Below are 15,208 nucleotides of genomic sequence, written 5' to 3'. Positions count from 1 at the left end.
GGAAGTTATAGTTCTGAAAAGGTGAAGGAGGAACCAAAGATGGGTTCAAAGTCTGAAGAATATAAAAGGGAAACAAAGATTGGTGGTGATTCAGGTTTTGACTGTCATTATTATGGAGGCAAGAACCACTTTGCCAAAGATTGTATGCTGAAGAAGAAGTCTGAAAGAGTTGATGAAGACGATGAGGAAGCGAACCTCCTAAGACGATTGGAGGAGATCAAGAAAAAGAAATCAGCAGCTAACAATAACACCATGAATGCTTTGATTGTATAGGATACAGTTGATAATGATGAATTTGGTGGAGTGCAGGTGTGGTCCACAGATTCGGAGGACGAAGAAGTAAGAAAGCCCACTCATAGCAAAGCTCTACTGGTGAAAGAGGAAAAGGTTGTGGTAAGATGTTTGATGGTGAAAGAAGGTGTATCACAGATGCGAGGATACACAACAGATGGTGGGCTGGATAACGAGAAGGAGCGAGAGGACAAATGTTTTGCTGCAAAACCTGTCAGTGCACAGATCAACGAATGTAATGAGTTGATCAAGAAGGTACAAAATATTCTTACTTCTCTGAAAATTCCAATTACTAACTATGAAAAGGAACTGAATGGTTTAAAATCTAAATTTTCTAGCTTAAGTAGTAGTCTTACCCAAACTCATGTCACAAACTCTAACCTGACTGATCAAATTACCAGGATATCGTCGAAGAGTGAGGAGAGGAGAATCCGGATTGAGCAAAAGGAGAAGGAATTAATTAGGTCTAGGGATGAGTCAATCTATTTGCAATGAGACAATCTTAAGCTTTTAAAACAACGAAACATTTTTTGTTTGATTGAGAAAAGATTATATTTTAATATTACTCAGTTACATCTCAATTGTGAAATAGGAAAGAATATACATCGCATGATTTTACCCTTCCTTGAGTTAAAGGAGGATGAAGTCGATGCCGAAGCTTACAAGTATGAAAATGTTGTATCTTCTGACGAAATATCTCCTGCCTACAAAATTGGTCTTGACAAAATAGAGTCCTACATAAATTCAAAAGACCATAAGGACATGCTCAAAAATCTGTTAGATGAAAATGATAAACTGAAACTGAGAACCGAAACTGTACAGAAATTTGACTCGTTGAATGCCAAATTAAGTCCAGAAAATAAAATTGATGTTGAAAATGCACCTGAACTTAATGAGGATGCTGACATGAGTGAAATCTCTGTAGAGGACGTGGAGGATTGTTCTGAATTTTTCAAGAGGGAACCCAAAACTAGTAAAAATCTTATTTCTGAAAACTCTGTTGAGTTTGCTCGCTCATCGATAGACAAGACCAAGGTCCTCAAGGCAAAAGCTATTGTATATCAAAAGGTTCAAACAACTCCAAATCAAGTTTACACAGTTCAAGGAGTCACATCTCAACAAACAGTAAAACTGACAGCATTGGTAGAAGAAGATAATGCTAATGGATGTGAGGAGTTTTTCTGGTCACCACCGATAGATAACGTTGATGAAACAAAAGGCCTATCTCAGAAAACCTCATGGAGAGTGAAGGGTAGGTATGTGGCAGAACCACTTAATGAACCTACACGATATGATGTACCAAGCACAAGCGGCACCAAAACATCTTCAGGCGAACCAGTGACAGCATCCAGTGAGACGTGTTCGTTAAAGAGCGAAAGCCATGCTCAAGTACCGAAGAAAAAGGCCAATATTCATAAAAATCCAAAATAGGTGGCAGATCGAAAACACCAATGTAACCTGAGATACAAGAAGAATCTCTCAGAAAGAAAACAGTTTTGGCGATCCCAAAATCCTCATTACGTTAGGTATGAAAAGACAAATAAGTCACGAGGAGATTCAAGAGCCAACCGAAAGGAGAGTTTCGGGCATCAGAATGTAAGCAACCGAAAAGGTAACTTCGGTCCTCTTGGGAATATCAACCGAAAGGAAGGTTTCGGTCCTCAACATAACAGCAACCGAAAGGATGGGTTCGGTTCCAGATCCAATTATCTGAAGAACCGAAGGAAAGAAAGTCTTCATACTCAACCAAGGAAGAGCAATAATCAACGATCTAATATTGCATCTAAACCTCATTCTTCTCATTCTTATTCTAATTCTTACTCTTCTAAAGATTCAAAAGACAAAGGAAAATTCTTTCCAGAAGACGATAGATGCCCAAAAGAGACCCAAAAGTATGCAGACGTCAAAACCACAAAACCTACGTCTAAATCAAATGAGTCTAAGTCAAACGAAATTAAATTTTTTTACAATAAAAAGAAAAGATGAAACAACTCTAATAAAAAGAACTTATCTTGTTGATGTTTCTCTTACTATTCCCTGTCCTATAAAAGGCTCACAAGGACCCAAGAAACTTTGGGTTCCTAAATCTGCTTGATATTTTGCAGGTATTCGTGACGAGCAGTTTGACGAAGAATGGTACATTGATAGTGGTTGCTCGCGTCACATGACAGGAAGAAGGGAAGAACTGAGGGAGTTTTGGTCTCTCAAGGATGGTTGAACCGTGAAGTATGGCAATAATTCATTTGGAACTATCAAAGGCTATGGAATGATTACAAATGGAGACTTCTCGATCAGAAAGGTTGCATACGTTAAAGGATTGCAACACAACCTCATTAGTGTCTCATAGCTGGTGGTTGGCACCGGATTGAAGCTCTCTTTTGATGACGAAGGATCAGAGATTGTTGAAAAGAAGTCAAATAATATTTTGTTAAAGTCGAAGCAAAAGGGAGAAATGTACCCTTTAAATCTCAATCCAATTAGAGGGAAACCAGCTGTTTGCTTGCTAACGAAGGCACATTCAGACGAAAGCTGGATATGGCATAGAAGGCTCTCTCATATCAATTTCAAAGATATCAACAAGCTGGTACTTGCAGATCACGTTCAAGGCCTTCCAGTTCTCAAATTTGACAAAGAATATCTATGTGCAGCTTGCGAAATGGGAAAGCAAAGTCGACAAAGTCATCCTTCTATTATCAACACAAAGGTGATAGAACCATTATAGCTGTTACATATCGATCTATGTGGTCCTTCCTCTATCGAAAGCATTGGTGGAAACAACTACATACTTGTCATCGTAGACGACTTCTCTCGCTTCACATGGGTATTTTTCTTGAAGCAAAAATCAGAGGCAACTCTCAAGCTCAAACTCTTCATAAAGCAAGTAGAGGTTCAACTGAAAAAAGTGGTTCGTAACGTGAGAAGCGACAACGGCTTGGAATTTAAGAACAAGGATTTCAAAGATTTTCTAGCTGAGAAGGGAACGACTCACAATTTTTCTGCTCTATATACTCCACAGCTTAATGGAATCATCGAAAGGCGAAATCGTTCTCTGTGCGAAGCAGCTCGAACTATGATGAACTTCGCTTCCTTGCCTTTATATTTATGGACTGATGCTATTGCTGCTGCTTGTTACACTCAGAATAGATCGTATTTAAACATGCGCTTGTCAATCACTCCTTATGAGATCTTGAACAACCGCAAGCCAAATGTGAAGTTCTTTCACGTGTTCGGTTCAAGATGCTTCATTTTCAACTCAAAGGAGAATAGAAACAAGTTTGATGCTAAGGCTGATGAAGGGATTTTTCTGGGCTACTCCTTGTACTCTAAGGCGTATAGAGTTCTGAATAAATGCTCAAAGAAGAATGAAGAAACATATTGTCACTTTTGATGACCGTTATGTCAAGAAGTTGAAGACAACTAAAGGTGCAACGCAGGAAATCTTTCCAAAGTCTAGTCAAGTCACTGTGCCTATTTCAAATCTTTTCAAGCAATATATGCTACTCTTCGATGAACCAGAAAAGGCTATTGATTATGAATCCAAGGCTGAAGATAACCGAATTGACAGTTTGAAGCAAATTATTGACGATGCTGTACAGAAGATGGCAGCTGAACAACTGAAGGCAACTGAAAGACAAGACACAAGCGAACCGTTTGGTGATTGTCCTTCTATCCAGGGGGAGGGTTCGTCTCTACCAAACAATTAGGGTTCATCATTTCAGAGGGGAATCCATCATCATAGTCATCAAGTTCAATCGAAAGTCCAAATGAAGGGGAGCTTTCTGATCCAAAAATTGAACTCGTATCATCATTCGAGGGGGAGAATATGAATGCTAATGATGATTGATGTGCATAAAAGTACTCACTAATTTTAATATTTATAACCTAACAAACTTAACTAACTATGCACTTATAGGCAGTGTACCTAGTTAGATTACAGTATAGCTTGAGTAAGTCGGATGTCGATCACAGGGAACGGTGTTCCAATTAATTTACTTACTATTAAATTAACCTAATTTATTAACAATTTTAAAAGGGGTTTTATCTGATTTTACAAGATCAGATGAACTAAAATCAAATTCAATAAATAAAAACACACTCTTGTTTAGTTTGAATCCACTTCTCCCTTATGGCTAGCTAATGATTACGGATTATTAAGTTGGTTTTTAGTTGTATTAGTAATTTAGTTCTATCTTACCAATAATTAACTAATTCATGTCAAACCATGTATGTTCACACATAATTAAACATAGAACTAATTATGAATGTAAATATGCTATGTAAGATTTGTTGTATAAACGCAATTATGGTCACAATACATGTTCTCTAGCACAGCTAAGCTTTATTTATTCAAATTACTAAGATTGGTCAATCCCAGCTCTAACAGTTCAATGTTCACTAAATCATTAGGTAAACAGGTTCATGCAGTTTAATGGTCACTAAGCTACACAGAACATGCAATCAAGCAATTAGATAAACAAATAATAGCATGCTAGGTTATATAAATCAAACACAAGCAATTTTTACCAACTAAACTTTTTCCATAAGCATATAAATATTCATAAGTTCAAAGCTTCATCTAGCTAAACAAGAGTAGCTAGATTCAGCTGCTCATCATAGCAACTAAACCAAAACAGCTAAAACTAATGAAAGACATGTTCTTATTTAACTAAAATATAAACCTTTACTTCTTTTGGTGTTGAAAACCCTCTTCCAGAACCTTTCTTTCGTTCTTAATCGTCTCCTGGAACTCTTTTCTTCTGCCAAAAGCTTTCTCCTTTCGTAATAATCAGGAGGACTTATATAATCCTCAAAAACCCGCGCCACGTCGTGGTCAGATGTGTCACGTCGTGGGCTTCAAGCAATCCGTATCCTTCAAGGAAATCCTCCGCGTCGCGATGTTTATCTTCTGGAACACCCGTGCCACATCGTGGGCTTCATCGCCACGTCGTGAATTGAGTGTCTATCATGAATTTATTATTTTCTTGTCTTTCAAGCCTCCCATGTTCCACATTTTGGCACTTTTGGTCCCTCTCTTTGAAAATCCTTTATATTTACTGAAAATAACAATTTAAAGTCATAAGTATCATTATTCTAAACATATTACCACTTTATTAATAAAAATGTACTTAAATATTGCCTAAAAATAAGTATAAATATGGCAATATCAAAATACCCCACACTTAGGCTTTCCTTGCCCTCAAGCAAATTTAAACTTAATTCTTAATTACTAACACCACACAGAACAATCCGACTCTAGTTCAGCCATTATGCCAAGACCTCAACGCATGCTTTTGTGTCTAAAATTTTCCTAAAGTATCCCCCCGTACTTTAAATACTCACAATCTTCATAAACACTCGTCCACTTTTTCCGAACAATGCTCATTTTATGCAACCCTCCGAATCCATCCTTAGAAAACCTCCTTATCCTCAAGGTATTTTTAGTTGAGCAACCTAAGCATACATAATCTAGAATTACAATCATTGATACCACTATAGAGCTCTTTTGGAATTCTTCATTTCTTTGACATTTGATCTTTGATTTCTTTGAATTCACCACCTTATTTTATTTGATTTCTGGTATCTTCAACTTTTGAATTTCTTGGAATTTTGATCTTTTGATCTTCACTTTATTTGCTCCAAAATTCTTCACATTTTTCTCGTAATTCTCTCTTTTCTTTTTCTCTTTACATGTACCTCACTTTTTTTTCTTTTCACTCAAACCCTACATGCTTAAGTAGAGGCGCTCAACCTCAACCTTTATCGGTTAATGATAATAATTTTCCTGGATACTTTTCAGGTTTAGGCTGCTAAACATATTGCATCCCTCAAACCAAGCGGGGTTATGTTTTTGTTCCATGATTTCACTAAAATAAGGGAGGCCACAAATGCACTATAACGTATATTGGCTCAACTAAACATTTGAACTTTCATCGGATCATCCCACATAATACTAGCAATTATAGCTCAACTTATTATTACTAGATTCAATTATTCAAAATTTTCAAAATTTTCAATTTTTACTATCAAATTCTATGATTTTCTAGCAACTTACTTTTTCTACCCCTACCCCACACTTATTTCATACAATGCCCTCATTGTATTCATAAAAATAAATCAAAATTAAAGAAAAGGGAGAAAAAGGAACTGACTCCCCTGGGATAGTGGCGTGAGCATCTCCAAAAGTGTGGAAAACGTGCAATTGGACTTCCAAAAATAGAAACTTGGTGTAGAACTGGTTGAATACGTAAATAAACCACGAACATGACTCGACACTTCAATTCTTCAAAGTGGGTATTTGTAAAAAAAATGTGGCTAATGATAAAGTGGGACACGTCGTAGCAGGTAATTGGCCACGTTGTGATATGGGTTGAAACCGCGAACACCAAAATGCTGAATTTCTTTAAACTGCAAGAACGCCACGACGTGGCGGTATGGATTCCACGTTGTGGAAACTGGGCATTAGCAGAAAATGGCTTATTTGTTTTATTTACTCTAGCAACTTTGACCAATGGCCAACTGGTTTCAGACGCTTCTATGCAAATATATTTCCCAACTATAACCTCTCTCCTAATATACCCCACACTTATCTTGAATTGTGGGTTCCGACTCACGACTCTAAGCTCCTTTGACAAACACGACTCGAAAGTTAACCTTTTATGCTCCTTAGAATTCCAATGCTAATCTGAAAATGGATCAACCCAAAAGAAATAAAAAGTAACATCATAGTTTAAGAATGTTTTACATCACACCCCAAATTCAACATAAAAAAAAACTACTCAAAAACAAAACAAAAGAGAAAATAAAATCAATCATCATCTTGATCTTGTGCTCCACTTGGCCCTGCCCCATCATTCTGCGGACGCCATAGCTCCTCCCATGTCGGAAAATAGGGATACTGTGGTGGCATAGAAGGTGGCCGGGTCACACCAAAATGCGAATAAATACCCTCAGTAAGTTGGGTATGGTAAATGGCATGCCCCCGTAGATTATCCAAATACATTCCCACCCGACTCTAAAAAGGGTCGGTGGGCACTCCCTGCACATACTGCGAAGCAGCACGTTCTCTCTCGACTTCACCTCTAGCCCGCACATTCCGACGCCGCGGTCTGGCTGGTGGTTTCTATCCTAGCTGCACCTCCTCCTGCTCGTCGTCTATCGGCGGTATAACAAAACGACCCCCGATATTCACCACCGCTCGCATAACACCCAAAACTTGAATGGTCAAGTCTGTGTCCGGGAATCGAGTAAGATTCCTCACAAAGTCATGGGTCAAAATATGATATGACCTAGCCAGGCGAGTAACCAAATGCCCCCCAGTAATCGGGCTCCCAGGCCTAGAATTGGCCGCTTTCTTCCCCATGAACCTCGCCAACATATAAGGTAAATCACAACAAACTCCCGGGGTAATAAGAGTCCATAAGTAAAATAGATTCTGAATGGGGACTTTATCACCATGATGCTTGTGATTTATTTAAAAAGTGATAAGGCGGTGCAAAAATCGGAAAACAGGATTCCGAATTTGTGACTCACTCGAGTTACAAGTGTTGTACTCATGGTTGCCAGAACTGCACATCCAAAGTACCGGGAGCAAAATCTCGAACACATCCAAGCAAGAACAGAATGAAAAACGGAGATTGCGTCTCCACTTCTGTATAGAGCCCCATACTCCAAGCAAATTCCCGAAGACTACACTCTCGATATACACCACCCAAACGAAACACCAGTGCCCGGTTGTAGGTGAAATCAAGGGTGTGTTCCTCAAAGCATACGGTAGAGAAAAACTCCACCGATAATTCCCGGTACACGGGTTCTTGAATGGCAAATAAATTCCTCCACCCGTGACAAGTGAACGAAAATTGATCTCTAACATAAGTCTTTGACCAATAACGTTCCAACTCAGCTACCATTCCCACTCCACCAAGCCATCCCCAATCGATAATTGGGGCTATTGCAAACTCCCTATTATACAGTCATCCAAGCCGATTCTCGTACGTAGTTAGCAACGGTCGGGGAATGTTTTGAGGAAACTGGTATAAGGGATGTATGCTTGCTACATCTATCGGGTTTTCCTCCTGTGGAACAGGTCGTCGTGGTCCCATTTCTGCATACAAAAGCAAACCAAAGCAGCAAACATCCAAAGCATTAAAACATATTAAATGAGTCTGCCAGAATTCACGACGTGGCCAGGCTATGCCACGTCGTGGGCCGTATCGCAAACAGCTTCTAGATCGTTCATTTTATAAGCGATTTCTACCAAAATTAGTGCTTGGGGTTTGTTCCTATGGACATTTAAACGACATGCAATCTAAAATCAACCACTAGATTCAACCAATTTCGTGAATCATACAAACCCTAATCATGAAAACTTGAAATTGGAAGAACTAACTACAAAATAATGAGTAAAACACATACCAAGTCGATTAATTGGCAAGATCTTGCAAGGAAATTGGAAGTAGATTAAGAAATTGGCTGTGGGGTTTTGTTGTTCCCGTTCTTGCGGCAGCTTCCAATATGATTGGGAATTATCAGTCAAAGGGTTTTAAAGAAATGGTCCCCCCCTGATTTTTTTAAAGGCCACGAAGTGGCTGGCTATGCCCACGTCGTGGACCTTAAATCTGCTTTATAGTCCCGTGTTTCTATTTCGACCCACGACGTGGCTGGCTATGCCCATGTCGTGGAAACTGCCAAATGCAAATTTTTTAATAAACTCTAACATATTAACTAATTACTTTGCATATCATTCATTATTTAAAGTTTCCCACAACTAATTCTTTACCAATTATCAGTTTTTAGATGATGAATTGACGTCTTTCCTAAATAAAAGCTAAAAAAAATTTAAAAGAAAAGAAAATGCAAACTAAGCTCGGGTTGCCTCCCGAGAAGCGCTTCTTTTTCTTGGAGTCTTGAGCTGGACTCCGTGCCTTTTACATTGAATTTTCGGAAGAGTCTACCACTAGGATCTTTTGTTCCTTGAATCGCCGTTTGTACGCTTGAACTCTCCTTTTATACGCCTTCTTTGAATTTTCGTTTTTAGCTTTTCCATCTTCTTCAAGCTTGTGTTTTGTGCCCTTCGTTTGTTCCTTGCATTCCATAGCATTCTCCTCCTCTTTCACCACTGGCTTTGTTACTCTTGAAGTGACTTCCTCTTCATCACTTGTCATTTCCTCGTCCTCTTCGCTCACCCAAGAAGGCGGGCTCTTGTAAGCTATGACTTCAATCAGATACAGAACAGATGCCCTCGGTTTTGTCCTCTTGACTTGATGAACAACCTTTATCTCTTCTTCCATAAGCTTTTCCAGTTCTTCTAGTTCATTCTCTTCATTAATGGTGAACACCTCTTCTTTATCTTCTTGAAAGTCATCTTTTATTCCATTGACTTCTTGTTCATCTCCAACCCTCAAAGTGAGCTTAGACTCGCGGATATCAACAATGGCTCCAACAGTGTTAAGCAATGGCCAGCCAAGGATTATTGGAACATCCGGATCTTCTTTCATGTCTAAGACTACAAAGTCTATTGGAAAAACAAATTTTCCAATTTTTACCAAAATATCCTCCACGATGCCGCAGGGTTGTGTCACCGAACGATTCGCCATGTGAATCTTCATTTTTGTAGCCTTCATCTTCTTAATCTCCAATTTTTGATAAAATGAAAAAGGCATTAGATTAATGATAGCCCCAGAATCGGCTAAAGCATTAACCTTCATTTTATTTCCAAACTCACATGGAAGAGTGAGGCGTCCAGGATCCCCCATCTTTTCTGGTGTTTCTCCTAACACAGCTTTTGAAGTTTGTTCACTTAGAATCACTGTAGACTACTTATTTAATTGCCTTCGAGTGTCTATCAAGTCTTGCAGTAATTTTTGGTTCTTAAGAGCTTTGGATAAGGACTCGACAAAGGGGGTATTAATTGGGATCCCCTCCACATGCTTTACAAACTCCAAATGCTCCTTCTCCAGTTGACTGAGTGTAGCTCGGGTGGGAAATGGCAAAGGTGGATGATAAGCTGGAACTGGCTCAAAGTACTTTTGATCAGACATGCGTCACGTCATGGCCAGAGGAGTGCCACGTCGTGGCGAGCCTGGTTCAGCACTTTCTCCATTTTCGATCCTTGATTTCTTGGGCTGTTGCGGTTCTTCTTCCAGTGCCTCCAGGAACTCAGATATTTCATCTTCTTCAGTATCGATGGCCATTACGTGAGATTGGGTCTTTACTTCGGGATTCTTCGGGGACAATTTTTCATGAACTACAGTGGCTAGTTGACCAAATTGTACTTCAAGGTTATGGATGGAGGCTTGCTGGTTCTTTATCAAAGTTTGTTGTTCCATGATGGCGGAATCAGTGACATCGTGTCTCTTTTTCGAAGCCTCCATAAATTTCATCAAAATGGTCTCTAGGTCGGGTTTCTTCTCGGTCGGTGGCTGCTCCTTTTGATAAAAGCCTCGACTTGTCTGCCTATATTTCTCTTCTTTTTGCTTCTTATATGCTTCATATGGCAGCCACTCCTTCTTCGGTTTCCTCCAGTCCTCATCAAACTTATCCCCACTAGAGTAGCACACTTGAGCTCTTCAGTTCCCAAACTCATCTATATTGCAGTCCTTGGTCAAGTGTGGACCACTGCATCTCTCGCACCCCACTCTTATGGCATGTATCGACTGGTCCATTTGTGTTATCCTGCGATCCATGTTATTCAGCATGGCCATGACAGCTGCAATTTCTTCAGTTTGGGCCCCTCCATCGCCTTTGATTCCATCTTGCCTTGGGTTGTGGTATTCGCGAGAGTGTTTCGCGAATTCTTCAATTAGCTCCTTGACCTCCCTTGGGTTTTTCTTTGTCAACGGTCCGTGAGAATCAAGGAGTTGTCTTGTCATCACATTGACCCCATCATAAAAGATTGACATCTCTTGCTGCACATTTAGGTCATGTTGAGGGCAATTTATGAGCAAGCCCTTGTACCGCTCCCATGCTTCGTATAGTGACTCCCCCGACTGTTGCTCAAAGTTGGCTATTTCCTTCTTGAGTTTGGCTATCTTGGATGGCGGGCAAAACTGGTCCAGGAATTGCTCACGCATTTTAGCCCAAGTGGTGATTGTACCCGTTGGGAGTGCTTTCAACCACTCCTTAGCAGCTCCTTTGAAAGTGATGGGAAGCATCCTAAGCAAGACTGTGTTTCTGTTGACCTTTGGGATATTGAAGTAATCCGCAATGTCGTTGACTTCATCTAGATGCTTAAAAGCATCCTCATAATCTTTCCCGAAAAATGGGATGTCCTTCAGTGCGGTCAATATGTGTCCCTTCAGCTCGAATGTGGCAGTGGCAGGTATTGCGGGTTGGACTAAACCGGGACCCACATCTTCTCGGCTCCGCTTCTTGTAAGCTCCCATGGACATTTCTTCAATCGATGCCATCTCGTTCCTTGGCTTGTTCTCGGGTTCGCTTGTGTGTTCTTCAAATTCTGGCTCGGTATCGCTTTCGGACTTGGTATGGACGGGTGTATGATCCAAATGCTAAAGATTGCTCTTGTGCTTCGCTGATGAACTTGACTCTCCTGTCTTCTTTCCCGACTTCCTAGAAAAAGCTGACTTCAGTTCTTGCAAGGGCGTCTTTTTCTTGTGAAGTGCAGACTCGGGGTCTTCAAGTGGTGGCACCAAGTGTGTGTTTGAGCTTCTGTTCATGAACTCCTGCAACTTGCTAAACTAAAAACGTAAAACTGAACTAAAATAAGAAAAACTAATTTCAAATTTAAAAAAAAATCTAGTTGTTAACTGTCCACGTCGTGGCCAGAGTAGTGCCATGTCGTGGACTCTGTGGATAACAGAAAAAATTATTTTGCTAAAAAATTAACTGTTTGTGGGTTTTTACTCCACAAGAAGGATCGATCAATTTAATGCAAATAAATAAGCTAAAAACTAAGCCGTTCCCCGGCAACGGCGCCAAAAACTTGATGTGCATAAAAGTACTCACTAATTTTAATATTTATAACCTAACAAACTTAACTAACTATGCACTTATAGGTAGTGTACCTAGTCAGATTACAGTATAGCTTGGGTAAGTCGGGTGTTGATCATAGGGAACGGTGTTCTAATTAATTTACTTACTATTAAATTAACCTAATTTATTAACAAGTTTAAAAGGGTTTTTATCTGATTTTACAAGATCAGATGAACTTAAATCAAATTCGATAAATAAAAACACACTCTTGTTTAGTTTGAATCCACTTCTCCCTTATGGCTAGCTAATGATTACGAATTATTAAGTTGGTTTTTAGTTGTATTAGTAATTTAGTTCTATCTTACCAATAATTAACTAATGCATGTCAAACCATGTATGTTCACACATAATTAAACACAGAACTAATTATGAATGTAAATATGCTATGTAAGATTTGTTGTATAAACGCTATTATGGTCACAATACACGTTCTCTAGCACAGCTAAGCTTTATTTATTCTAATTACTAACTAAGATTGGTCAATCCCAGCTCTAACATTTCAATGTTCACTAAATCATTAGGTAAACAGGTTCATGCAGTTTAATGGTCACTAAGCTACACAGAACATGCAATCAAGCAATTAGATAAACAAATAATAGCATGGTAGGTTATATAAATCAAACACAAGCAATTTTTGCCAACTAAACTTAATCCATAAGCATATAACTATTCATAAGTTCAAAGCTTCATCTAGCTAAACAAGAGTAGCTAGATTCAGCTGCTCATCATAGCAACTAAACCAAAACAGCTAAAACTAATGAAAGACATGTTCTTATTTAACTAAAATATAAACCTTTACTTCTTTTGGTGTTGAAAACCCTCTTCCAGAACCTTTCTTTCGTTCTTAATCGTCTCCTGGAACTCTTTTCTTCTGCCAAAAGCTTCCTCCTTTCGTAATAATCAGGAGGACTTATATAATCCTCAAAAACCCGCACCACATCGTGGCCAGATGTGCCACGTTGTGGGCTTCAAGCAATCCGTATCCTTCAAGGAAATCCTCCGTGTCGCGATGTTTATCTTCTAGAACACCCGTGCCACGTCGTGGGCTTCATCGCCACGTCGTGAATTGAGTGTCTATCATGAATTTATTATTTTCTTGTCTTTCAAGCCTCCCATGTTCCACATTTTGGCACTTTTGGTCCCTCTCTTTGAAAATCCTTTATATTGACTGAAAATAACAATTTAAAGTCATAAGTATCATTATTCTAAACATATTACCACTTTATTAATAAAAATGTACTTAAATATTGCCTAAAAATAAGTATAAATATGGCAATATCAATGATGATTCACAATCAGAATTTGAAGAAGAAATCAATGCAGAACTAGATCCCTCTTGTGATCCAAATTACCATCCTCTCATTAAATGGACCAAAGACCATCCTCAAAGTCAAATCATTGGGAAATCTTCTGAAAAAGTAGTAACTCGATCACAGCTGAAAGCAAAGCAAGTTGCATTATTCTATCAAGTGGAATTTTGCATGTTCAACTCTTTCGTATCCAAAGTTGAACCAAAGACGGTGAATTTAGCTCTTTATCATTCTGATTGGGTTCAAACCATGCAAGACGAGCTAAACGAGTTTGAAGGAAACAAAGTATGGCGTCTAATTCTAACTCCAAAGGATGCTTCGGTTGTCGGTCTCAAATGGGTATTCAAAAATAAGATGGACAAGGAAGGGAATGTGATTCGCAACAAGGCCCGATTAGTAGTGAAAGGATAATGTCAAGAGGAAGGTATAGACTATGAAGAGACCTTCGCTCTAGTTGCAAGATTAGAGTCGGTTCGAATCTTTCTTGCTTATGCTGCACACAAGAATTTTGAAGTCTGTCAAATGGACGTGAAGTGTACCTTTCTGAACGGAGAACTTGAAGAAACTGTGTATGTAGAGCAACCGCCAGACTTCGTGAACGAAAAGCATCCAGATCACTGCTATATTCTAGACAAAGCAGTCTATGGCCTGAAGCAGGCTCCCAGAGCATGGTATGAAACTCTCACTTAATTCTTAAAAATGTCCAAATTTAAACAAGGTTCGGTTGACCCAACCTTCTTTCATAAGAGAGAGGGTAACCACCTTATGATAGTCCAAATTTATGTTGATGATATCATCTTCGGCTCCACGAATCCCAGCCTAATAGCTGAATTCACGAAGTTGATGGAAACTAAATTTGAGATGAGCTCAATGGGTCCAATTAACTTTTTCCTTGGCTTAAATATTAGACAGGGGCCCAAAGGCATTTTTATCAATCAGGAGGCATACACAAAGACGTTACTTTCTAAGTTTGGGATGTTAGGCGATTCAAGGGTGAAGGTTCCAATGGCGTTTGGCACCAAGCTGACACCATCATTGGACAAACCAACTGCTGACATGACGCTTTATCGTCAGATGATTGGATCTCTGATGTATCTTACAGCCAGCAGGCCAGACATTATGCTCTCAGTTTGCTATTCTGCTCGATTTCAAGCCAACCCATGCGAACCGCACATGCTGGCTGTGAAGAACATCTTTCGCTATCTAAAGCGAACCTCCTTTCTCGATCTTTGGTATCCAGCCAACTCAGGATTTTTTGTCCAAGCATTCTCAGATGCTGACTTAGGGGGTTGTGGATTGGATCGTAAAAGCACTACTGGAGGATGTCAATTTCTAGATGGTAAATTGGTTAGCTGTCAATCAAAGAAACAAACATGTGTTTCTCTCTCCACATATGAAGCTAAATATATAGCCGCCGCCTCATGCACATCTCAGGTAGTTTGGATACAAAGTCAGCTTAGGGACTATGGGCTGAACATGAAGAAAATCCCACTATATTGTGACTCTGAAAGTGCAATTAGGATTTGTCATAACCCAGTGCAACACTCAAAGACAAATCACATAGCACTACGGTATCACTTCATTAAAGATCATGTAGAAGATGGTAACGTAGAAATCCA

General features: G+C 39.2%; 1 non-coding gene across 1 annotated transcript; it reads left to right on the top strand.

Annotated features, from left to right (window-relative positions):
• Window positions 1–11,205: 11,205 nt before the first annotated feature.
• On the top strand, window positions 11,206–11,312 carry LOC145103376 (small nucleolar RNA R71). The gene has a single exon (XR_013706470.1). It is a non-coding gene; the product is annotated as a small nucleolar RNA R71 (small nucleolar RNA).
• Window positions 11,313–15,208: the final 3,896 nt, after the last annotated feature.

This window comes from Lactuca serriola, chromosome 4 (assembly GCF_051521515.1).
Source record: "Lactuca serriola cultivar US96UC23 chromosome 4, Lser_US96UC23_V15, whole genome shotgun sequence".
NCBI classification, from domain to species: Eukaryota; Viridiplantae; Streptophyta; class Magnoliopsida; order Asterales; family Asteraceae; genus Lactuca; species Lactuca serriola.
Note: the sequence above shows the minus strand (reverse complement) of the source record. Positions and strands in the feature narration are given on the sequence as shown.